General features: G+C 35.7%; 1 protein-coding gene across 2 annotated transcripts in view; it reads left to right on the top strand.

The window, feature by feature from the left end:
* Dg (Dystroglycan) overlaps window positions 1-24438 on the top strand; it is a 162117-nt gene that overhangs the window by 21618 nt on the left and 116061 nt on the right. For both annotated transcript variants that reach the window (XM_073086683.1, XM_073086685.1), the window contains exon 2: window positions 11193-11238. The gene's annotated coding sequence lies outside the window, so the exon portion shown is untranslated. The remainder of the gene's footprint in view (window positions 1-11192; window positions 11239-24438) is intronic.

The raw sequence follows: 24438 nt of genomic DNA on the forward strand, positions 1-24438 counted from the left end.
TACCGCGGCAGTCTCCGAGTGCCACACGTATTTTTTTGGTCTTCCGTGGTTCTGTGTGTTACAAAGTACTCGAGTATTTCATGCTAACTCGAGTACATTGTGAATACTCTGGACTCGAGTACTGACTCGATTCTTTTTATATGAGTACTAAAGTACTCGAATACCAAAAATGGCCGACTCGGCACATCATTAGTATATTGGGGCCAGGGTAATAAAATATGCAGCTATGTGTTGCATTAAGTAGATACGATTTATACGTTTGACTAGCCTTTCGATTGTGGGTATGCCTACATTATGTTAAAACTTTTTTGTTTCTGGTATAACTATGCGTAGTCTATTGAGGTCGAATCAATCGAATCAAAGAGCTTAACAGTTCTAAACTGTTGTAAAGCTAGTACCAAAAACCTTATAAGTACCCTTTGAAAAATGTTTATTAAAATTTGGCTACAAAACAAATAAGGTCTGTGATTAAAATAATAGCATTAATCATATCGAACACAATAATGTTAATTACCTACCGATAGTATAACGATGTGACCCGCGTTAAGTTTGCTATCGCTATTAATATTCAATCTATCCAATGTTTTGCCTTCCAAAGATTTACATTTGACAATTGACTGATTATAATTATAAACAACGTGCGTACTGATTATAAACAAAGTGCGTCTACCGGTATGTTAGTATTAGTAAGTACTTAGTACATGGCTTCTGGGTTAGATTCTCGCCTAAGTAGACGTCTAAATCATAACTTTATATTTCTGTACTTGGTTGAAGTATTTGTGTCCTCATATTTGCGTCCATGGCAACCATTCACACTAATGAAGAACTAATAGTGTAAACAGCATAATTATCAATGCGCTAATCATATTTATTCATACGCTTGTCATGTCTGACCAAACAATTATAATTAATCACTCAATACTGGGGTAATAATAAAATTAATAACTTAGCGTATTACAGAGATATCAAATTATATTGATATTGTTATTGTGATACTAATAACAAACAATAGTCTATTTATATTATAATCTATTTCGTTATAACGACTGAATCACTGTGCATACGTTATCAGATGAACTGTATAACATTAAGTTATCTTACTCAGTCATTCATAATATTTTATTGTAGCAATGCAATCTGTTTACTAAAGCTATTTACTTACATGCATGATTATTTTGAGTCAGTTACATTCATAGATAAGTATAGATATCTCACCGCCTTGTAATTGAAGGAAGACATTAAATGAATGAATAAAGCCATGCTGTCTATTTAACTTTAGGACCGACACATAAAGGCGTTGCAGGGACACACTGCCAAAATCGGCGATGTTGCCGCTATCAAAATAGAAATTTGCGGAGCGGTCACTATATTGGTTTGACACGTTAGGTTCAGAGTTCGAATCCAGACTAAGTAGAAGTTTGAAATGTGGTAGAACCCTTTGTGGTTTGACTCCGGCGTCACCACCGCCACACCTATTTTTGCCTTATATTAGCAGTGTTACGCTGTTTGTCCACCAACCACGATACCGAGCCGATACCGATAATTAATGACGGCGCCGAAGTAGCGTACATACATTTGCTATAGCAGCTTGTCCACCGAACGTCCAACACCCGAGCACCGTCATCCCATAGTAAATGTATGTGTACGCTACTTCGGCGCCGTGATTAATTATCGGTATCGGCTCGGTGACGGTGCAGTGGACAAACAGCGTTAGGCGCTGCTGTGTTCCGTTTTGAAGGGTGTGGTAAGAGAGACGTACATTTCCGAGGCGTTCCAGCTTAGTCCTCGTGGGTAGCGGCGCATCTGTGGCCGACCTCAGGTAGGAATATCTAATCCTATCTGGGGTTGATTACAGATGTCCATGGGCGGCAGTAGGCACTTACAATTAGGTGGACTGCATGCTCGTCTGCTACTCCTATATTATAAAAAAAAGTCCCAACGATGTATTTAGATTTCTGTTTTGAGTCTGGGTATTTGTATCTTATTTGTATGTGTCCATGGCACCCACTACACAAATTCCTACAATAGAACTATAAGCATGAAAAGCATTATGATCTACGAGGCAGATAGGAGATACGATTAAAATCCAGAGAAAATTCTTAATTGTCTCTCCACTGCCATTTCCGTATCCCATTTAATAATCCTTTGCATAATCCGTTAGTTTTTCTATTGTCCTTATTTTCTTTATGTTATGAAGTATTGTAATGTATTCCTTTATTCACGGAGATAAACTGAAAGCATACAGCAGCTTTATACCTCATCATAAACAATGGCGTTTCTGAAGCTTTTATCATGGAACGTTATTTTCAAAGCTTATTTTTTCACTCCATCATTCCTATCGAGCTAGCACATGTGAGAGACGTGAAACTGTACCATGTGTTTGAAATTTCCCGTCCAAATAGGTAGGGATTTTCTCAATCCATTAATATACTGTAACCAATAAAGGTGATAGCATTTTTAGTGGTTGAATGCATTACCTTTAATAGGTTTTTTGTTGTTGTGTGTTGACTTTTCAGTCGAGGACTCGATCAATCGTATCGAGAGCTTGACAGTTCGTTCTCCGTGCATTACAATGACAAAGTTTAGTTTCTAAATGGTCATCAAAAACGCTGCATGTAGATTTTTATGGGCTTTTTCTATAAAGGAGTAGTGGAGCGTTACTATGTTTGGGTTTATGGGATACAGCGGGGAACAAATTAAAACCAATAATAAGGCGTTCTAATTTAGTTATTAGGAGTAGCGACGCGTTTGTAAGAAATTGTACGTTGGACTTTGTGCCTGTCGTCGGGTTGGTTACAAATACCCATAATGGAGATTAGTAGAATAATCCAGTGAAGTTTTCATACATTCCAAGACAGTCAGAGACAGTCAATAACTTTAACACCCATTAATCTATCCAAATTTACCTACCGAAGGTCGAAAATTTAGTATATTTAGTACGAGCTTTTGCCCGCGGCTTCGCTCGCGTTACGATGTAATATTTTCATCCCCTTTTTTATCGCCTTGGGGGTAGAATTGATCAAAATCCTTTCTTAGCGGATGCCTGCGTCATAACATCTACCTGCATGACAAATTTCAGCCCGATCCGTCCAATGGTTTGGGCTGTGCGTTGATAGATCACTACGTCAGTCAGTCACCTTTGAGTTACTCGTATATATATTTAGATTAGATGAAGAAATTGTTAAATGCCTTTCTTGCCTAGGCAAAACATTAGAAAGATTAATCATGAATGACGAGCATAAGAGAATTGGCGTATACAAAGTATTTATCGACAAACACTGATGAATATCGCAGTAATATTAAAAGCAAACATTTGTTCAAATTCAGACATGTTTTATTGTTAGATGGTTTACAGCTTGAGCGAAACCCGGCGAGACCACACGCGGGGCGTGACTCACCGAATCTGTAACTCCATCGAAGTATAATATTACTACATCTGGTTTGAGAAAACGTTACTAAACAGATTTTTTAATAAACGATCTCGTGATATTGTAACATTTTTGCTAACTGCGTCTATTTATAATAGGAGTTTTTGTTGTAAAAGTCCATCGAAGTATTTCGTACTCCATCTGATTTGAAAACTAAAACGTTACTAAACAGTTTTTTTTAGTAAGGGATTTCGTGATTTTGTAACATTTTTGCTAACTGCGTCTATTTTTACCACGCTTTTATTAACTTGACCTATGTGTATGTAACGAAATCTTTGAACTCGATTTTTACCCACTTTGAACGGTCCGACTAATTTAAAATTTTAAACAATTACCAAGAATAATATTACAAGGATGACAATACACGATTTTAATAAATTTATCCCATTCTCCTCATCAGGATCGTCGGTTATCAGGATAACGATTTTCCTTGTGCAATTTTAGCGTGGTTTTTAGTTAAACTATAATTATAAATAAAAATAGCCGCCAAAATGAAGCGAAAAAAATTTTTCGATCGTAAAGCACTCTCTGATGCTTCGCATCATGAGTCGTGCAATACATAGTAGTTTTCTGTGACAAGTTGTGTGAAGTATTATTTCCAAATAAGATCATGTTAATTTGAAAATTACAACGCTGGTATTTCTTGAAAAACTGAACAAATCTCGTTCTTACATTATTCTTATATTAAACATTTAGCACGGCAACCATTATGTATTAGCCAATTAAATAAATATTTACTTAATAGTATGACTTTATTCTATACTTTTTAGTAAAATTTTTAGAGTGAGAAAAAAACGATAAAAAAGACTTGTCCGTGATTCATTTTCGATGATAATAAATTGATGATTGATAAGTTGAAACAACTACACTACACTACTAAACCTTTGTAAAAAATACAACAAACCAAAGTCCTGATACAATACAAACATCAACCAATCTAGACCATCTAGGTACAGTAACCCCGCGGCTGCCTACAAACGAGTAGTATGCTCGAATTTATTGAGTTTACAGGCATGCAAATGTCGGCTTGTTTGTGTTCTGTTAAGGCATCACAATCCGAATTGTATGAGCACAGCGAATTGCCTGAAGCGATATCGTACTAACAATTATTTTAGTTTGTAACATTAATAGGTATTGGATAACGTATCTTGTAATACGTACATTTCATTCCGACATGACTTCTAAACACGTTTTATTCGAGCATGTAGTCCACATGATGGTAAATGGTTACTACTGTTTTTTGTAGACTAACCAGCTCCACTAACGCTGACGGACATCTATGATCGACTCAAGACAGTTCTTAAGTCATATTTGAGGTTGACCACAGATGCGTTACTATCCCTGAGAATAAAGTGAAACTTCACATGTGTCTTTACCTTACCACTCCTTTCTTATCAGAACACAAGGCTTGACTCTGCTAGGCAGATAACAGTGTCCTCGTTAAACTTCAAAAATCTTTCTTAAAGTCCACGCCAACGTTAGTCAGTCAAAAACTAATCTATATATACTTAGTCACAATTCCTATCTGAAGAATTTCCATAAAAAACAAGTTAAAGTTGCAAATAGTTATAATAGATTAATACAGTGGTTGTAGCTTCACCCACACAAAGCAATATGTGTCCACCGCATCCGGTATCACATATAAAATCGATCTCGAATTTCTCGAATGAAATATGGCGAGCTCGTCATAACAACCACGCCGGCATAATCGGTGCTGTGTTGCATTGATAGCAACTTTTTGATTACTTTCGATATTGTAGTGGTTTAATAAATAGTGTCATTTGTTGAAAGGATTTTTTTACAATATAGGAATAGCAGACGAGCATGCAGTCCACCTGATGGTAAGTGGCTACTGCCGCCCATGGACATCTGTAATCAGTCCCAGATAAGATTAGATATTCCTACTTGAGATCGGCCACAGATGCGCCGCTACCCCTCAGGATTAAGCTGGAACGCCTCGGAAAAGTACGTCTCTCTTAGCACATCCTTCAAAACGGAACACAGCAGCACCTAACACTGCTGTTATTAGTCAAAAATACGTATGGCGGTGGTGCCGCCGGAGTCGAACCACAAAGGGTTCTACCACCTACAAATTTAAGGTTTTTTGAAATATAACTGGTAGGTATATTCTTCTGATATAGAAATATATTTTGTATAATTTGTTTCAACGTTTTAACCGTACTGAAATACAATCTTTAATAAAACAAGTTGTGTTACTAGGATGTGCTAGCGATCCAACCGCACAATAATTTCGTCACTGGAAAGTCAAAAACTATAACACAAAAAGGGGGCCACTTTGCGTGTTAGACATTTTTATAATTTTGTCTAGTGGATATTTGTAATACCATCAACAATTGATCTGAAATAAATTCTATTACATTATATTAAATGAAGCTCCGCGCAGTAAAAAGGATTACCCTTAGCCTTTGCCGGCTAACAAGGCTTTTAGTTTTCCTGGTGTGACCCACTTTATTAAGGAGTTCGGATATAGGTACTTATCAACCACTTATATGAGAGTCGTGTATAATAATATCATCATCAACACATTACTGTCCCACAGCTCGGCACGGTTCTCCTCTCAGATTGAGAAGGTTTAGGTCATAGTCCACCGCGCTGGCCAAGTGCGTATTGGTAGACTTCACATATCTTTGAGATTTTTTTATAAATAAAAAAAAAAAAAACGCTTTCTACACTCACAGCCCCACACTAGGATTCCCTGTGTCGAGGGTGCCATGGACACACACAGACAAATACACAAAAACCCAGACCCAGAAACAAAAATCTAAATTCATCATTTAGATCTGGTCTGGCCGGGACCCGGGACCTTTGCACGTCAGACCGGTATGGTGACCGCTCCGCCACGCGGGTCGTCAAATCAATCAATCTCTCAGGTATGCCGGTTTCCTCACGATGTTTTCCTTCACCGTTTAAGCTAGTGATAATTAATTTCTAATACGCACATAATTTTGAAAAATCAGAGGTGCGTTTGGGATTTGAACCTCGGACCCCTCGATCGAGAGGCCGAGTTTCTTAACAACTAGGCTATCATTGCTTTTTATAATAGTGTATAATAATATAACAATTAATTGTTATGTTGTGTTATTCACATTTCGTTTTTAGTGTAATAACACATCTCTCATTGACCTTTGGTAAGATTCGTGTCCTTTTTGAGGTGAGTTACAGATTTCCATAAGCGGCAGTGCCCACGTACCATGCTCATTTGCCGCTTAATCACATAAAAATATGACAACAACAACAACAAATACTCTTTATATGTACACCATATAAGATACATATAACACAATAAATGGGATATTATATTACATATGTGGAAACTTGTAAATGGCCATTATTGTACTACGATTTCATGTTATACTATGTACTGGTTGTAACTTTGCCTAAATAAAATAAAATAGCGTACAAAAAGGCGGCCTTATCGCTTAGAAGCGATTTCTTCCCGACAACCTTTGGGATGGAGTTAAAGAAATATGTGATCGTAAGAAGGTAGGGTGTACACATACAGTAAGAAAGTATATACATAAATACATAGCTGAAATGTCCTGTGTCAATATAACTTAAAGTAACGCTATCTTTGGTAAGTGTAAACAAAACAGATCTTAAAGCCACTAGGACATTTAAACATAATAATGCAGGCTTTGAAAGTCAAGCTCTGTATCCATCTAATCTACACCTCGCCAGAAATTTCTAATTTGCGAGACCGATCCCCTCTTAATGAGGGGTGCAATTATAAAGCCGGGCCGTATCTTAATGAGGGTTTGAGGCAAGTATCTTTGTATCGTATACTGTAAGCCATCAGTTTGTTATCGAATTTATTATAATGAGCAATGTCTATATATAAAAAGTTTAAGTCGACGCCTATCTTCTTAAAAATAGACGGAAATGCGATAAGGACTGTGTTACATGTTATTAATTAACTTAAAAATTAAAATTACATTTACCGTCTTTATTAAAGTTGTAAAGAAATGAGTGAAGATTTTATTTTTATGAAAGATTAAATGTGGTTGAACATTTCTTGACTCTACTTTTGAGGCAGCACCGACACAACCATTTCTGTTTTTTTCGAAGCGCAACTTTTGTGTTTTGATTTGAAAGTTGTGTTAATGGAGACTTACTAACCTTCAGAGATGGCAACGCATCTTCAACTAACTTCAGGTAGGTAACTCATCCTATCTGGAATTGACTATACAGAACGACATAAGTATAGATATATCACCGCCTTGTAATTGAAGGAGCCATTAAATGGCTTAAACGGCTGACAAATGTCTCAGCCATTTAATAGCTGTCATCGTGTAATTTACACGGAACAATGCCGACATGTGCAGTTAAGTGGTTCAAAAACACGAAATCGAAAAAAAAATGCCGAAAAATATCGTTTCATTCGTAAATTATCTAAAAACTAATTTTTTTTAATATTTTTCAAACACGAAAATAGATGACACTGACAGATTCAATTGTCAAAACTGGTTACATTTTCTTGTTAGGAGTGAGTAATCTTTTCTAATCTATGATACAGAGATACGGGCGGCAGTAAAATCAGGCAAACTGCGTACTCGTTTGCTACTTGTACATTATAAAAAAGTTACATTGTAGTCGTAAATAAATGAGTGTGATCCTGAAATACACAAGTCACACTTGAGAATTAAATATTCAGTGTACACGTTACACGCGCGTAGCCAGACGAATCCAGACGCCCTCTGTTAGCCTGAAAGCAGACACGAAGCCTGCATCATTTATAATCATACCTTGACGATGCTCAAACTTCGCACCTTGCTACTTGATGCAAGGGTAAATTGACCAATTATTATTACAGTCAAAACGGGATATAGATTTTTTTCCATTACTTTTTACTTGAAAAAATATAGTTTAAAAAACTAAAACACGCTTTTATGATAAAATCAACTAGAAAGAAAAATAATTTTCAATTTAGTAAAATAATTTTCAATCTAGGAATCATTTAAGGAACAGTAAATAATATAATTGTGGAAAAAGTGTGCGGCGCTTTTCGAATACTGGTAAATGGAGCACCCCATCCTTTTTTCACAATTATACTATTTACTGTTACTTAATTAGACGTTACTAAAAATCCAAGACAGCGGAAATTTTCTTATCCACCCTATGATAACATGTGTATCATCAGATGAAAGAGTTTGTTGTAAATTACATGAATTTACTTTTAAAACATTGTTATTTTAAATTTATGGATTTTAATATTTAGTTATCATTATTGTAATTTGGGAAAACAGGGCAATTTTGTGTCCCGAGGTTCATTTTGGGGACAACGGGATGAAATACGAAAAAAGGGACTGTCCAGTTTCAAACGGGACGTATGGTCACTTGATGCAAGGGGAGCCTTTGTTGTATTTGCTTCGGATTGTAACTTGCAAACTGCTGTATTATTTATGGTAGGCGATACCTACGCTACTTAGAAGAGGACGTTTGTTTTGCTTTTAAGACACTTTGCTCTTACCTTGCTTTTGTTAATTAGACACTTATCATAGATCCAACATGAAGTGCTCGTGGTTCTGAATGGAATATATTTGAAACAAAATCTTTGTGTTCTGAGGAATAAATCTCTCAAACAAATATCTTACAACTATCATTTGGGTACATTTATATTCCTTATCATTGGAGAGTGGTCTTTGTTATTGTACCTAAGTTTTGATAAAAGTATTAGTCTTCTCTACCGCCTATTGACGTCAATAATCGTCACCACATTATACAGATAATCGTCACCACATTAACATATATTGGAGGTTAGAGCATCTAATAAATTGGTACACTTCATTAACACTTAAAACTAACATATCCACACACAGTAAAGCAAAAATAGGTGTGTAGGGTGTAAATACGGCCGTCATAAGCGACAAAGAAATATAGGCCAATAGTAACATACATACTCAGTAAAATACACATTGTACTAATCTAAACAATCCTTTACAAGGCTAATGTAGGTACCTTATAAGCTGTAAATACAGAAGCAAGTATTTTTTCGAGCGAGCTAAATGAGGGGAAGTTATTAACTAGTTAACGATTAAATTGATTGTTTTCAATCAGCCACTGTCAGCCGCAGTCACGGATGCAGGCAACAAATTGCGGATTTAATAAAAGATTTACTTTTTGTTTCCATTTGCATGTAGGTTTTCTTTATAGGTTTTGAAGGTGGTAGAACCCTTTGTGGTTTGACTCCGGCGGCACCACCGCCACACCTATTTCTACCTAATAACAGCAGTGTTAGGCGCTGCTGTGTTCCGGTTTGAAGGGTGTGGTAAGGGAGACAGACTTTTCCGAGGCGTTCCAGCTTAGTCCTCAGGGGTAGCGGCGCATCTGTGGCCGACCTCAGGTAGGAATATCTAATCCTATCTGGGGTTGATTACAGATGTCCATGAGCGGCAGTAGCCACTTACCATCAGGTGGACTGCATGCTCGTCTGCTACTCTTATATTATAAAAAAAAAGAAAAAAAGGTATATGTCAATAATAAGGTTAATGGTGCCGAAAACTTATTCCTCGTCAATCCATTACCATCCCACTGTTGGGCCCTCGCCCAAAAGGAAACCTGTGTCTCTCTATTGTCCACCAAGCTGACCAAGTGCGAGTTTGTAGACTGCATACATTTTTGAAAACATTTTTAAGGACTGTTATAGGTTTCCTCACGTGTTTTTATTGTTATAGCAGGTGATATCAATATTTACTAATAAGACATGACTTGACATGAGGTGTATGCTTGACATTCGTAACCCGGAACCCCTGACTGAAAGACCGAACCACTAAGCTATCACAGCTTTATCTATGACTTATTTACTTTCTAGGAAATAGATTCGATTGAGGGATGGTGCTATACCTACTAAGGTATAGTTACCAATCTAACGGTGATACATAATATTGTTTTCATTAATCAACTAAATCCACATGGACTAATATTGCTAATTGCTACGATAAGACCTTTATATCTATGACGCAGATATTGACTGTAACGTCGGCATATGTACAATGTACATTATATTGACCGTACGCCGGCATACATTATTTACTAATTAATTAACCCTCGGGTTAAAACCCTGATCTCGAATATTGCTTACTTGAACTTTACTATCACGTCCTTCAAGCGAAATCAGTGGTTTTGTGAACAAATATTTACAAAGTTTACGCAGATTTATGGCGGAAAATTGTAATATATCAATGCAGATAAATGAAGCGTTCAACATTTATACTGCGACTCAATTATTTTGTAACTTATATACATTATTACATTGTAACCAATAATTATGTATAATTTGCAGGCAACTCGTTTTTACATTGTTTGTAACTAATTCAGTATAGAATTAGAACTTGTAGTTCTACCTGAAGCCTACCCTTTGTGGCTCGACTTCGGTGGCACCGCCACACTTATTTTTCCTCATAACAGCACCGTTAGGCGCTGCTGTGGTTTGAAGAGTGTGGTAAGGGAGACATACTTTTCCGAGGCGTTCCAGCTTAGTCAGTAGAAAGTTACTCAGGTAGGAATATCTAATCCTATCTTGGGTTGATTACACATGTCCATGGGCGGCAGTAACCACTTACCATCAGTTGCACTGCATGGTCGTCTGCTACTCCTATATCATAAAAAAGAACTGCTTAACCTTAAGAAATAAGTGTGGCGGTGATAGGTACCCAGTAGAACATACGGATTCAACCAAATTTCAAAATATAACATGTATGCTACATAATTTTAAAGCAATTAATGTTAAAACTTACTTTGTTACAGGTCAATTATTTTACAAAGTCGAGTTGAGGCTTCCATCGATTTTAAGGTAAGGGAATTCATGTATCACGCGTTGTAGATACTCCACTGTCTATGGACATCGGTTATTATCTCAATTTTAGGAAACCTACTGAAAGAAAGACAAAGGTTATATTAATTTACAATGGGCACATAACTCGACATAAACCCAAAATAAAAATCTGAATTCGTAATTTAAAATTTTAATCTAGATAATAAATGATTCTACAGAGAATCCTAACTCTATTTCAAAACCCTAACAGATAATATTTTTTTGTAATACGCAAATAACTAAACATGAACCAAAAATAGAGATCAAAGTTCATACTTTAAAATTTAAATCTAAGTTATATAATTAATTAATTAGAATTCGAAGCAGACGCCGCCCGGTTTCTAAGGTACTCTTAACTAATTTAGAGCCTATCATGTGACGCGTCCTTATTTAATATTAGGGCTCTCATTGCTAACGTATCAAATTAATAAGTCATGTTGACCCTTCCATCTCGCTATGGGTCCTCAGGGTGTTCTACAAGACGCTATCAATTATGTATGACATCCCCGTGTTACTCTATTAAGCTTTCAGCATGCCTATGATAGTGATACATCCGTGATTGTGTGTCTGTCTGTTTGTTCGAAGAAATTTTAATAGAAATCAAACAAAAATATAACAAATTTTGTGGCGATAGTTGATGGTCATGTCAACTTTTGTTTGTGACAGAACTTTTATCCAAGTCCGACATTAAAGAATGGGAAATTTTGTACAATACCTAAAATATTTCTTTCCTCTTAATTTACCCTGATACTTGCTAGTCTCATTCAGCACAAAATACTTATTTGTATTATTTTTTGGCGAATAACTATGTTTTTATATGTTGGTTACAAAAGACATAAATGTCAAATACAGGGTCTGTAACAATTTTAGTTCTACAAATGTATATGTATAGTGACTGGTCTATAGTACCTCCTACTGGTCTTCTAGTCAACAGTAATCATTTAACAGAAGGATTTCGTTTGCTTTTATTGCTTTTTTACAGTTACAGACACATCATAAAGTTGTAAACTATCTAACACGAACCTATATAAAATTCATGAAATATCATGAATTCACGATACACCTTATTTGACTTTACGACAATAATAAAATTTATATTCTCTGTTCGTATAAGTAACGACAAGAAGACATGTTTTATAAGCAATCATAAAATCTAGCAATACTATCATATAAACGGCTAGAACTTTATAAAGAACATAACTTTATAGCGGTTGTTTAAAGTACTGGAAAACGTCCATGTATGTATCACGATATAATGTGTAGTGTCGTGTTTAAATATAATACTTTTTTACATACATTAAACAAAAGATATATAATATTTGACGACCAGCGTGGCGGAGCGGTCACCATATGGGTTGACGCGCAAAGGGTTCCGGGATCGATCCCCGGCCAGACAGATATCTGAATGATGTATTTAGATATCTGTTCTGGGTCTGGGTGTTTGTGTATTCGTCTTTGTGTGTGTCCACGACACACACAACACAGGGAATTCTAATGTGGGGCTGTGAGTGTAGAAAGTGTTTTAATCCGTTTATTTATCTATGAATGGGAATTTGTAAATGAGTGTGAAGGCCACTTGATGGTAAGTGATCACTGCGGTCCATGGACGGACGGATAGAAGTTGCCGTTGTAAGATAAGTCGTACCGCAGGACGGTCACGTACATGATGGGTCTTTAGTGTTGCTACCTCAGAGAAATAATTTACCGTGCCTTATGTTAGAGAGACCCTTCCTTACACACTCTACTCAACAATACAAAACTTGAAATTTTTTCAAATGTCTGAAATAGATTTTCTCTTCCTCTTTATGAAGAGGAGGTTAAGTTGAGTATGTCACGAAATTTTCATTAAAATGAAACTTTATTCAAAATGTCACGTAATTTTCATAAACACGAATTTTTTATACATATTATCTATTATTAGCTTTGTACAATTTAATCGAGCCTTCATCATCAACCCATTACTGTCCCACTGCTGGGCACGGGTCTCCCCTCACAATGAGAAGGATTAGGCAATAGTCCACCGCGCTGGCCAAGTGCGTATTGGTAGACTTCACATACCTTTGAGTTTTTTTTATTTTTCATTTTTTATAAATCTCTTAGGTATGCAGGTTTCCTCACGATGTTTTCCTTCAGCGTTTAAGCAAGTGATAATTAATTTCTAATCGAGCCTTAGTACAAATTAAGCCCAATAAAAAGCAATAAAATTAGTCACACATCACTGATTCTAACTCGTTAGAAAATGCGGACCCTAAAACAATTTAATTCGAGTGCCTCGTACAAAAATCTAGATTAAACGAATATTTGAACGGGCGCGCTTTCCTTTAGTTTCACCAAACAACTCCGTACCTACATACGAGTAGATAACAGTCGGAACGCCAATATTTTAAACAATTTATGGAACACGCAGTTCTAAGTCTAGGCTGTACAGTTTTTGCCGCCCCTGCTTCTATAATTGTCATGTCAGGTAGTTTATCGGACTAGGTAGTTTATCAGATGAGGTAGTTTGCGCTTCTGTTTTTTTTTTGCTCGTCACCTCGTACCTCGATTCCCTTTTTTTTTGCTCGTCACGCCAGTTCATGACACATTTAAGGCATGAAAGAACTAGCTTCCTAATTAGCAAAAAAAAAAAACAAAATTCGGTCCCCAAATTTGCCGCCCCAAAAATCTGCCGCCCTAGGCTGAAGCCTACTCAGCCTGCTGGTAAATCCGCCACTGCACCTACATCGCTTTCGTACCTTGCCTAGATCTATAAGTTATGGTGTTAATTGAGTATATAAAGATACATATAAATAGGTAACTACAATATTATAGCAACATTAAATAACATCATAACATAGATTAGTAAAGATTACTCACTCCTAACAAGAAAATGTACCAGTTTTGACAATTGAAATTGTAACTCATCTATTTTCGTGTTTGAAAAATATTAAAAAAATTAGTTTTTAGATCATTTACGAATGAAACGCTATTTTTCCGCACTTTTTCTTCGGTTTCGTGTCTTAACTGCGCATGTCGGCATTGTTCCGCGTAACTTACACCATGACAGCCATTAAACGGCAGATTTGTCAGCCTTTTAAGCCATTTAATAGCTTCCTTCAATAACAAGGCGGTGAGATATCTATACTTATGTATGCATCATAATTACTTACTTAGAATATTATTGTAAAACCCTGTTAAAAATTATGACATTAGAAATGAATTTTCACCTTTAACTGTGACGTGGAACATGGTGAGCTATAGTCCGCGTAAAACTGCTAGTCCGCTCTGAATATAGAGACCAATCGCGTCGCCATAGCAAATTGTATGTCTACACCTGCTCGCAACAACTTCAGAGCAGACTAGCAGTTTGGTGCGGAATATAACCCACCACCCATTACCCATCACCGAAGTATTAAAGTAACCCACAAACTAATTAGATTAGTGTAGTGCCTCTAACTCTTAACCTGAAAGCAGTAACAAGTATTGCTGCAATAATAGGTTGATGATGATAACTAAATAAACAGTTTAGTAATCATTAAAATAGCAGAATGCTGTTTTTGAAATTAAGTTAAAATATGTTGTCGTCGTCAATTGGCATATTAATGTCGGTTCATAATATTTATTCAGATATATTGGACAGCACCACTAGATCTAACTAAATTAAAATTGAGAACTATTTAAAAGCGAAGATTTCACTACTCGTACTATATTTGAACAAACATTTGCCAAACCAAACGCACCACAGTTTTATCTTAAAAATATATCATAAATACATCAGATTTAATCTTGAAAGTAAAGCGGACTTTACAAATATTTGCCCAACCCTTGTGCTCTTCGCGCGGATTTAATCAAACAAAGTTCGCTGCCAATATCTCGCATCGGGAAAACATGGGAGATTTTTCAAAAATATTTTATACACTAGAAATATAACTTTATTATTAGAAAAATATAAGAGTTCTACTATAAATGAAGTAAAGTAAACGTGAAAACATTTTTTTTTTTTTACCAAAAGTTAAATATTTAGGTATTTTAGATTTCAGTTTTTGTTTTTGTTTGTTATCAAAGGAATCACATTATGTACAGGTAAATATTCCAAAACATCAGATCTATATAAATAACCACGCAAAAGTACTACAATTAGGTAATAAGGAAAGCAATTGTTATCCTTCAAATTTGTATAACTTTATAAATATTATTCGTGCATTTCGGAATTTACACTTTGTGTTCACGTGCCTAAACTAACCTAACATAACCTAACCTAAACCTAATAAAATTAGACCCATTCGAACATTCATTTAACATTCGAACTCAAGACTTGCAAACTGGCAGATCAAACATACTTCAAACCTATCACTTTAGTTATGCAAACAGTTTCCATCACTATTCATAACAGTGCATGAATGCAAGGCAAGCGACGCCACAAACTGAGTTATCTCTGGTCGCCAGTGCCTATTTAAAATTATAACGCGCTACACATATTTAATTTTGTAGCCAACGACATTATGTCATGCTTAATAAGTTTAATAACATGCGACAATATTGTGAATGATTTTTGTAAGCGCTTTATCGCATATTGTCTCGAAGTGTTTTAAAAATACAATTATCATCCGTAATGTACATTATAAATTAGTATATAAACGGATTTGTTAATAACACTTCTACAAAGGGTTCCATCTTAGTCCTCAACGCTAGCAACGCAACTATATTCAACCTCAAGTATGACTTTAATTCTATCTGTAATTGATAATAGACGTCTATATAATAGACAGTATAATTACACATAATTTAAATCTGTATTGGATCACTGTAGTAATATAATAATATAATAAAATCAGATATTTTTTTATTCAAAGTAGATTCTTTACAGAACTTTTTTTGAACGAATTTAATATAATTTTGGTGTAACAGACGAGTATGCAGTCCACCTGATAGTAAGTGGCTACTGCATATTATATATATTGAAATCTATTATATAGACGTCTATAGGATTCTTAATCTTATCATCATTCTATATAATAGACATCTGTCGGAATGATGATAAGTGACCACACTTATCATAATTCCGACAGAATCCTCGTTTGCTACTCCTACTTTACAAAAAAAAACATTAACAATGTACACAACAGCAATACAAATAGTACAGTGCTCCACTAAAAACCCACTTTCTGTCCAGCTACGCAATAATTCAATTCTCAGCATCGAATAAATGAACCCGAGTTCGTGGTAATAGGACACACTTTCATTTATCATAGTGACTGATATCGCTGGATTCTTACTAGATAGATACTACTTTTTGCACCGAATCATCTTTTATTCAACGTACTCCAGCTAATAAGAGTAATGAACCTAGTCAGTATTAATTAATGTACAGTGCATTCTTTTTCCTATCCATGCACGTTTCTCTAGCGACTTTTTAATTTAGTTTCGCTGGAAATATTTCTTTAAAATATTTATTTCTTATTTCAACTCGGAAAGTTGGTACGAATGCAGAAACTTTGTTCTAGTTGGTATGCGTCTTATAACGTCGTGCTCGTTAAATTTTTAAAGTTTAGTTAGCGTCGTGTTATCCTCCTGTTAAACAAGTGATATCGAATCTTATGGAAGTTATATGACTAAAGCCCGTAATAATCGATCCAATGTTTTACCTACCAATTCTAGTTGGCAGGAAAACGTTTGCTTATTAGGCAGAAATATAATCACACAAATTATACTGACTAAGGGAAAGGAAGTACTTTTATTATCAGCAAGGGTGTCATAAAATATAAGGGTGCTTATAGGAGATCAATATGATTTGAAATTGAAAATAGTCCAAGGGGTGCCAAGGGTGGCTCGGAGATAAGTACTCAAAAGTTTATGATTGCTTTTGTGTTTTAGAGTTTTGTAAAATATCCTTTACTCAAAAGAAAATAAACTTAGGAATATTATTTTATTTGTAGTAAGAAAAAGGTAGGAAATATACCTACCTACATGTCCTCGGGTCACTTCTACAAATACCTAAATACCTAGTAAATAATATGATACTTGAATTACCTCTACATTACTTATAACGTTTATGTGCACTAACTAAAACTGAAACCTTTGAATTCCTAGAAACCCAGCTCAGCGTAATATCGAAACTACAGTTTTGCAACTAAACTAGGCAACCAAAGTTGAAAACATCGGTAGTTAAGCCCAAAGCGCCGTTACGGAATAAGTTGGAGATTACGGTTACGTGTGTAATGGGGAGTGAAAAGCGAATTTCCGCGACGTCCCGACTTTTTATCGACAGTTAATGGACTCAGCCAATTTTCTGCCTTCCCCGCTTTGTTATGAATTTGTAATCTCGACGGACAGGGAGATTGGGATCGCACAAAAGACCCGCGCAAAAGTTATAACCATTTTCGAGCCTTTATTATGAATCTTCGCAACTATCAGAGCTTTATCGTCGGAAACATTTTTGCGGAACATTTATTTTTATTAATGGTCGAGACCAATGATGTTTTTATTATAGATGGGTTACGTGCCCACTAAACAACTCGAAAAAGTGAGAGAAACGCAAGCGCATTGACACACATGCACATTTTCCATTTTACTTACATATTACTACATAGACAAATATTCTGTAAGTGACAGAGCAATTGGAACAATATAATAAAAAAGACAAGCAGTGTTTGACATTGCGTTTCAAGTTTCATTCATACGTAAATATCGACGTAAACTTTGCGTCTCTGTCTCTTTACTTGTGGAAAATAAGGCAATGTATTATTGCCTCTATCTTGTCAATTATGAAATCCTGGCGGACCAAACACAACACCTGGAAAAATAATCAAAATATAATAATTTCTCCTCATTTACTTGATTTCTTAAACCTTGTTTTTTTTTTTTGCATATTTTGTACATTTATGCATTGCACAAGTAGACATTTTGAGGCTTAAAAGACTAAAATAATGACATTTAACGTGAACAGTGGCATACGTGTCAATTACTACGCCGCGCGAGAGCGACTGGAGTTGAGTTACACCAATTGGAGCATTTTGTATGTTACAAGTTTTCTAGGTAACTCATCTTTAGGTATTACATCTACGGTCGAGACGGCTTAAATAATATTGTATTATCGTGCCGCTTAAGTGTGTCATGTTTATAATTAATCATTGTACCGGTCGTGTTCTTGGAAGAAAAATAACTGACTTGACGCGATAAGAAAAGGTCGTGAGCGTCGCTTGTATCAGCACTTCCTCTGTATAATCCGCCTTTTAAAGCGCAAACATTGGACGGACACATTATAATATCGTCGTATCCGGTCCCCAGGATCCAATCGTTCGCCGCGATGATTTACTTTGGCTCTATAAAGGCGACGACACAAATTACGATAATATCGATATTTAAGCGAATATATAACGAAATATTAGTCATTAAATAAAAATCTAGTATTCTATTTTATAGGAAACCGTCATTCTCATGTTTCATGTAGGTTGCTTTTGCATATTTTATTTATATTTGCTATCATCAAAAGTTTAGATACTCATATGTTTTCTTTGTATTGATAATTTCTGCAGATACAATTTTTTTTACAAACGTTTCTTTCTTCACTACGCACAATAAGACTACGACAACGGCAACGTCGATATAATCTCAGGTCATCATCTAGAAACTAATTGGTCTATTTTAATTTATTCAGGCCCAGACCAAAGAAAAAAGATAAACAAGGCCTTGTTACTTTAAGTACATAGAAGGTTGGAAGGTGGAAGAACCCTTTGTGGTTCGACTCCGGCGGGACCACCGCCACACCTATTTCTACCTAACAACAGCAGTGTTAGGCGCTGCTGTGTTCCGTTTTGAAGGATTTGGTAAGGGAGACAGACTTTTGCGAGGCGTTCCAGCTTAGTTCTCATGGGTAGCGGCGCATCTGTGGCCGACCTCAGGTAGGAATATCTAATCCTATCTGGGGTTTATTACAGATGTCCATGGGCGGCAGTAGCCACTTGCCATCAGGTGGACTGCATGCTCGTCTGCTACTCCTATATTATAAAAAAAAACATAGTATACGCATGTACAATTTAAAAACGTATCAATCGCAAGTACAAAGCAAAATAACGAATGAAACCGCTATTTCGACCCCTCCTACGTATAATATCGTAAATGCAAAATGACAACTTTACAGGAGAGCGTTTCAAAGTTCCGAATATGCTAAAATGCGATTAAAATCTGCATTTCTGCAAGTATCCCTATGATATTTGGTATATGTATATTTTATTTTATACGCTTTACAAAGTTATTTGTGTCGATAAAACACATTAAAATAAGGCAATTATGCAATAAAAACGAAAAGGTACTTTTGTGGGTTACGATATTACACGTAGGAGGGGTCGATTTTTCTCTTTATATTTTACTAGCTGACAAAGTTTGCCACTTTGTACCGCCTCAAAATCTATTTATCAAATATATTTCATATAAAATATAGCCTATGTTACTCGTGGATAATGCAGTAGTTTTTGAGCCTATATTCATTACAATCAAACAAACAAACGAAGTTTTCCTCTTTATAATATTAGTATAGATTGAGCCATACTAGGTTATTCTTAATTCGCAAATAACAAAGAGATCCTTAATAATAAAATAATCCTAAAATAGCAGTATCGCACGCTAGTGCCAATTCATAAGTTCAGTTTCAAAGCCCATCCATCAATGTCCACCTTTGCACCGGAAGGCTATATGGAGCGAAACGGCGGCTCGATTTCATCTTCGTAACATGATTATTAAGACAGAATTGATTTGTTATGTCGCGGGACATGTAAGCTCTTATGTAAGTAACAAGGGAATTTATGTGTGTATGTACTTTGTACACTAGGGATGTTATGGAGTTCTGTTATTGTATCCGAACTACTGGATCTCCGGAATAAAAAAGTTTCCGAAACCGTAAGCGACTCCGATATAAAATTTTCTAAAAATTTTGGGCGAGAGCGGAGTCTAAATGCATCACTATGAGTCATTTTAAAGATGAAGTTAATCATGTATGTACCTACATACCTACATATTTGTATATTTTTGACTTACAATTCCATAAATTCTATAAAATCCAATCAATAAAATTTAGTAGACGTAACCGAAACTATCCGTCCTACATAAACATATCCGAAACCAATATCATATTTTTAATAGATCCGTATCCAGATCCGAAATTTCATATTCATAACATCCCTAACGCACGCGTAAATTTCCGGCAATGTAAGAAGGCTATTAAAGGGACAATATGTCGCGTGTGCCTAAACAGCAATATAGTAACATGTAGTGTATTAGCGCTAATTACACAATAAAGTTACCAAACCCTTGCATGTGAATATGTACCCTATTTCTCGAATTCAATACTTGAGAGCTTTTGTTTCCCCTAATTCCAAGGCAGGTAAATTATCTCTTAATATGCATTTAGGAATAAGCTGGAAGCTGATAGCATACGTTGTCATACTTGAAGACTAAAATGATCGCCTCATTTGTAAGTCAGCTGGAATCCACGCCTTTTCACTGAAACAAACGACAATCTCATGGCTTTGGTGAAGAACGGCTTAGGTAATTCTAGACACAGGTATAGCGATGCCCGGTCGAACCATTATTTATCTACCGCCTTACAAATTCTTCTATACTATTCTTCTATTTCTCACTTGACTTTCTATAACCGTACTTCCTAGCAAAATATCAATTTAGTTCTAGCTACTACATTTTGCTTAAGTGCCTACATAGTTATCGAAATGTGGGATATTAATAAGAAGGTATAATAATATCCTTATATTAGGCTAAGTTGACATTGATATGTGAAACGGAGCCGACCCTCGGCCATCCGACAGATAAGGAAAACAGCGCTCCTTTGCTATAAATAAACAAGATAACTGTTCTTTATTTATAATTATAACTTCATCGTCATCTATTATTGTCCTATAGCTCGGCAATGCTTTGACAAAGTGGGAAAGACCAGCCTAGTCCAACGTGCTGGTGAAGTGCAAATTCTTAAGCTTTTCACGCATATAGGCACGGCCCGCGGGTCGCAGTAGTACGCCTCGGCTAAGGTAACGGCAATTTTTAGGGGGACGGGCAAAACTTCTTATTCAGAGACTGGAAGACCTTTTTTTGACTTGGCTGCCAAAAGTATACTCACATCCGGGGCAACAAGTTTTAGGGGACACACAAACACTTCTTTACGCTGACCCTTTTCCAGAGGACAAGTACGCCACGCTAACAACCATACCGATAAAAGCCACCTAAACATTTTTTTTGCTGCTTAATTTTTAAAATTTATCGATTCCATTTCTTGTCATTGATCTTCACTGGATTGATCTACATTTGGTTTAAATCTTCCCGATAACTTTCTATTTAGTTTTCATTTTATGTCACGCATTTCAGCTTCAATATAGCATATGACGTCACATTCACGTAGATGTTTGTACTTCGTAAGCTTTATTCCAGCATGTTTTATTAATCACACTCTTCGACATAGAATAACAATGCGAGCAACGCTCCAATTTGAAACTCTGAGATGTCGCTATTTTCGTTTGTACTACTTGTAGGCTTAATTAAGATAATAATACCACTAACATTGTAATTTATGTGTCGGAAATCTTCACTCAACTAATATTTAAGGGCATTGAATTAATTAATGACTTAAAAAGTTTCCGATTTAAAGACATAAACAAATTTAGCAATCTCTAAACATTTAGATAACTTCTTGCTCACAAAAGTTAATATGCCAGCGTCTTCACGATCTGCAATCGTCTCGTTCTTACCTTAGAATTAATGATAAGTAAAAAGAGGACAGAATATTGGCGTTTCTTCGTTTCCAGGAAAGGTCAAAACGGCGCCTTATGCTCGTTATGAGCACTCTTACTTCCATCTTTGGCGGCGGTATCCGTGGTCTGAACATGCCAAATATGGTACAGGATCTATTCTTAGTACGTATGTCTTGTACAAACAATCCGGTATCAAGCATTCAGTGTATGTTGCGTAAACAATGTAGCTCGGGGCCTTGGGCTTCGTCCAGAGCTGCATACAACAGATTAAATACAACCGAGATAGTTTGTATGAACGTTTCATGTTGGTTTATCTGCAATGAAATAGGGATGGTGAGGTTTTCTTTTATAAACATTTGTCTAGCAACTTAAACAGCGCTAGAGACGCTCATATTTGTGCTATGTTAATATTTGTTTAACTGAGTCTAGTGCTAGCGTTGGTGAAATAGATATTTAACTGCAAAGTTGAAAGTGTCAGACGTTCATTAGTATTGTGGTTAGATGAGTGTGTGGGTTGATGGTGTCATCTTGATGTAACGCATTCTTCAGGATATTAAGATATTTGGAAGAGTGATAAAATGAGTATGGTTTGGGAAGGGACCGGAATATGTGGCGATTATTCAAACTAAGTGTAAGCTAAAGTAATGAATAACTTTCGATAGTACCTAAGCTACATTAAACAAATATTATTTATCTTATTTCTCATAATTCTATAATAATTAACACTTAGATTCGTCGAAACATTATGGATTTTTACATTGTCTTGTTCCTGCCTTTGTTCCAATTTTTTTCTACAATCTAAATATACCCGTGTAACACATAAATATTATTTCCATTACTGCGTGTGGATTACTTCTTTACAGAAAGTTCTCGTGCATTCAGCTTACCCCATGCATTTATGGCAATCTTTCGTTACAGGAAGGATGTACAAAATACCTATCGTTAATCAGTTAGCGACTGTTTTAGACGCACAATGCAACTCAGTTCACAAACAGGGCAAAACACAGTTTGTTTTCACCGCACGACGTAGCGTTCTGTTAGATGTGAGTCAGAAGCTATTCTTGGTACTTTGATGCGCTTACGCACTCACGCGCAAGGAAACTGAACCGTGCAGGATTATAAACAATGTTAATGTTAATGCATTGTTGATGGATGATTCAGTAATCAATCTCATGGTTTTTGGTGAATTTTGGATGAAATTATTGTAATATTGCTTTTTAGTGTGTATTAACGGCGAAGGAAAATACACAAGGAAAACCTAAACTATATAAACAAAATTTATCTGAATTCTATGAATTCTGTAATAATTAACACTTACATTTGTATATTATATATTCGTGGAATCGACCAGCACCAGAAAAATTATAGGTTTTAACATTTACTATTTCCTGTCTTTGCCTTTTTCTACAATCTAAACTGGTATATTGTAACAAATTATAAATATTATTTTAATTACTGCTTGTAGATTACTTTTTACTTCTTTACAGGAAATACTCATGCTTTTAGTTTTTCCTTTTATAGGTATTAATATTGTTTATTTTTTGCTTTAACGGTAAAAGAAAATATCATGTGAAACTAGACGCCTCATAATTTTAAAATAAAACTGAAAGGTGTATGAGGTGCAATGCGCACTTGGCTAACGCGGTGAACTATGGTCTAAGCCCCTTACACTTTGACAAGAGACGCGTGCCCAGCAGTGGTACAGTAATGTTGACAAGTGACAACGATGCGTTTATTTATAGCAGTGATGGATCAGTTATTTTAAGCTCCTAATGTTGTCACATACTGTCGCGTTATTAAGTGCTTCAAAATAGTTTTAACGGTGCACAGAAATGCTCCACTTTACGTGGTACATTAAAGGCATGTGCTATAAATTATTTATAGGTGGTCGAACTCTTTGCGGTTCCTCTACGGTGGCATCACCGTCACATCTGTCTTATAATGGCACTTGAACACTTGAATTTTCTTTTGAAAATCAAAATAAAAAATAATTAGTACATTATAGAATACATGCACATATACACTACATACACTACACGAATACACTGAGTCGGCACTTTAAAAAAATATTTTGTCACCTACCTTATTTTTTCAATTGCAATCGTTACAATGCTGGGACCGGAAAAGTAATTTAATTGTATCTTGAAAGGATCTAATGTTCTAATTATTTCATTAATCAAAACTAACTAAGAAGATTTTATATACCTAAAGGTACTATAGCTCAACTAATATTTAAAAGGCTCATTCATGTATACCATCAAATTAGTTAAGAGTGAAAGTAGTGTATCATACATTTATGTTAGTGTCGACGTAATCAAATCATTAGCCTATCACACTTCACCAACTAAGAGTTCGTCTACATCTACAGACATAGGACGTATCAGACGCGTGCCATTGCAAACAAAATAATACACTTGCAGATAAAATGCAGTTTTCTCATAAGCAA

This window comes from Epargyreus clarus, unplaced genomic scaffold (assembly GCF_041222505.1).
Source record: "Epargyreus clarus isolate Ecla_fem2 unplaced genomic scaffold, WU_Ecla_fem_2.2 ptg000024l, whole genome shotgun sequence".
NCBI lineage: Eukaryota > Metazoa > Arthropoda > Insecta > Lepidoptera > Hesperiidae > Epargyreus > Epargyreus clarus.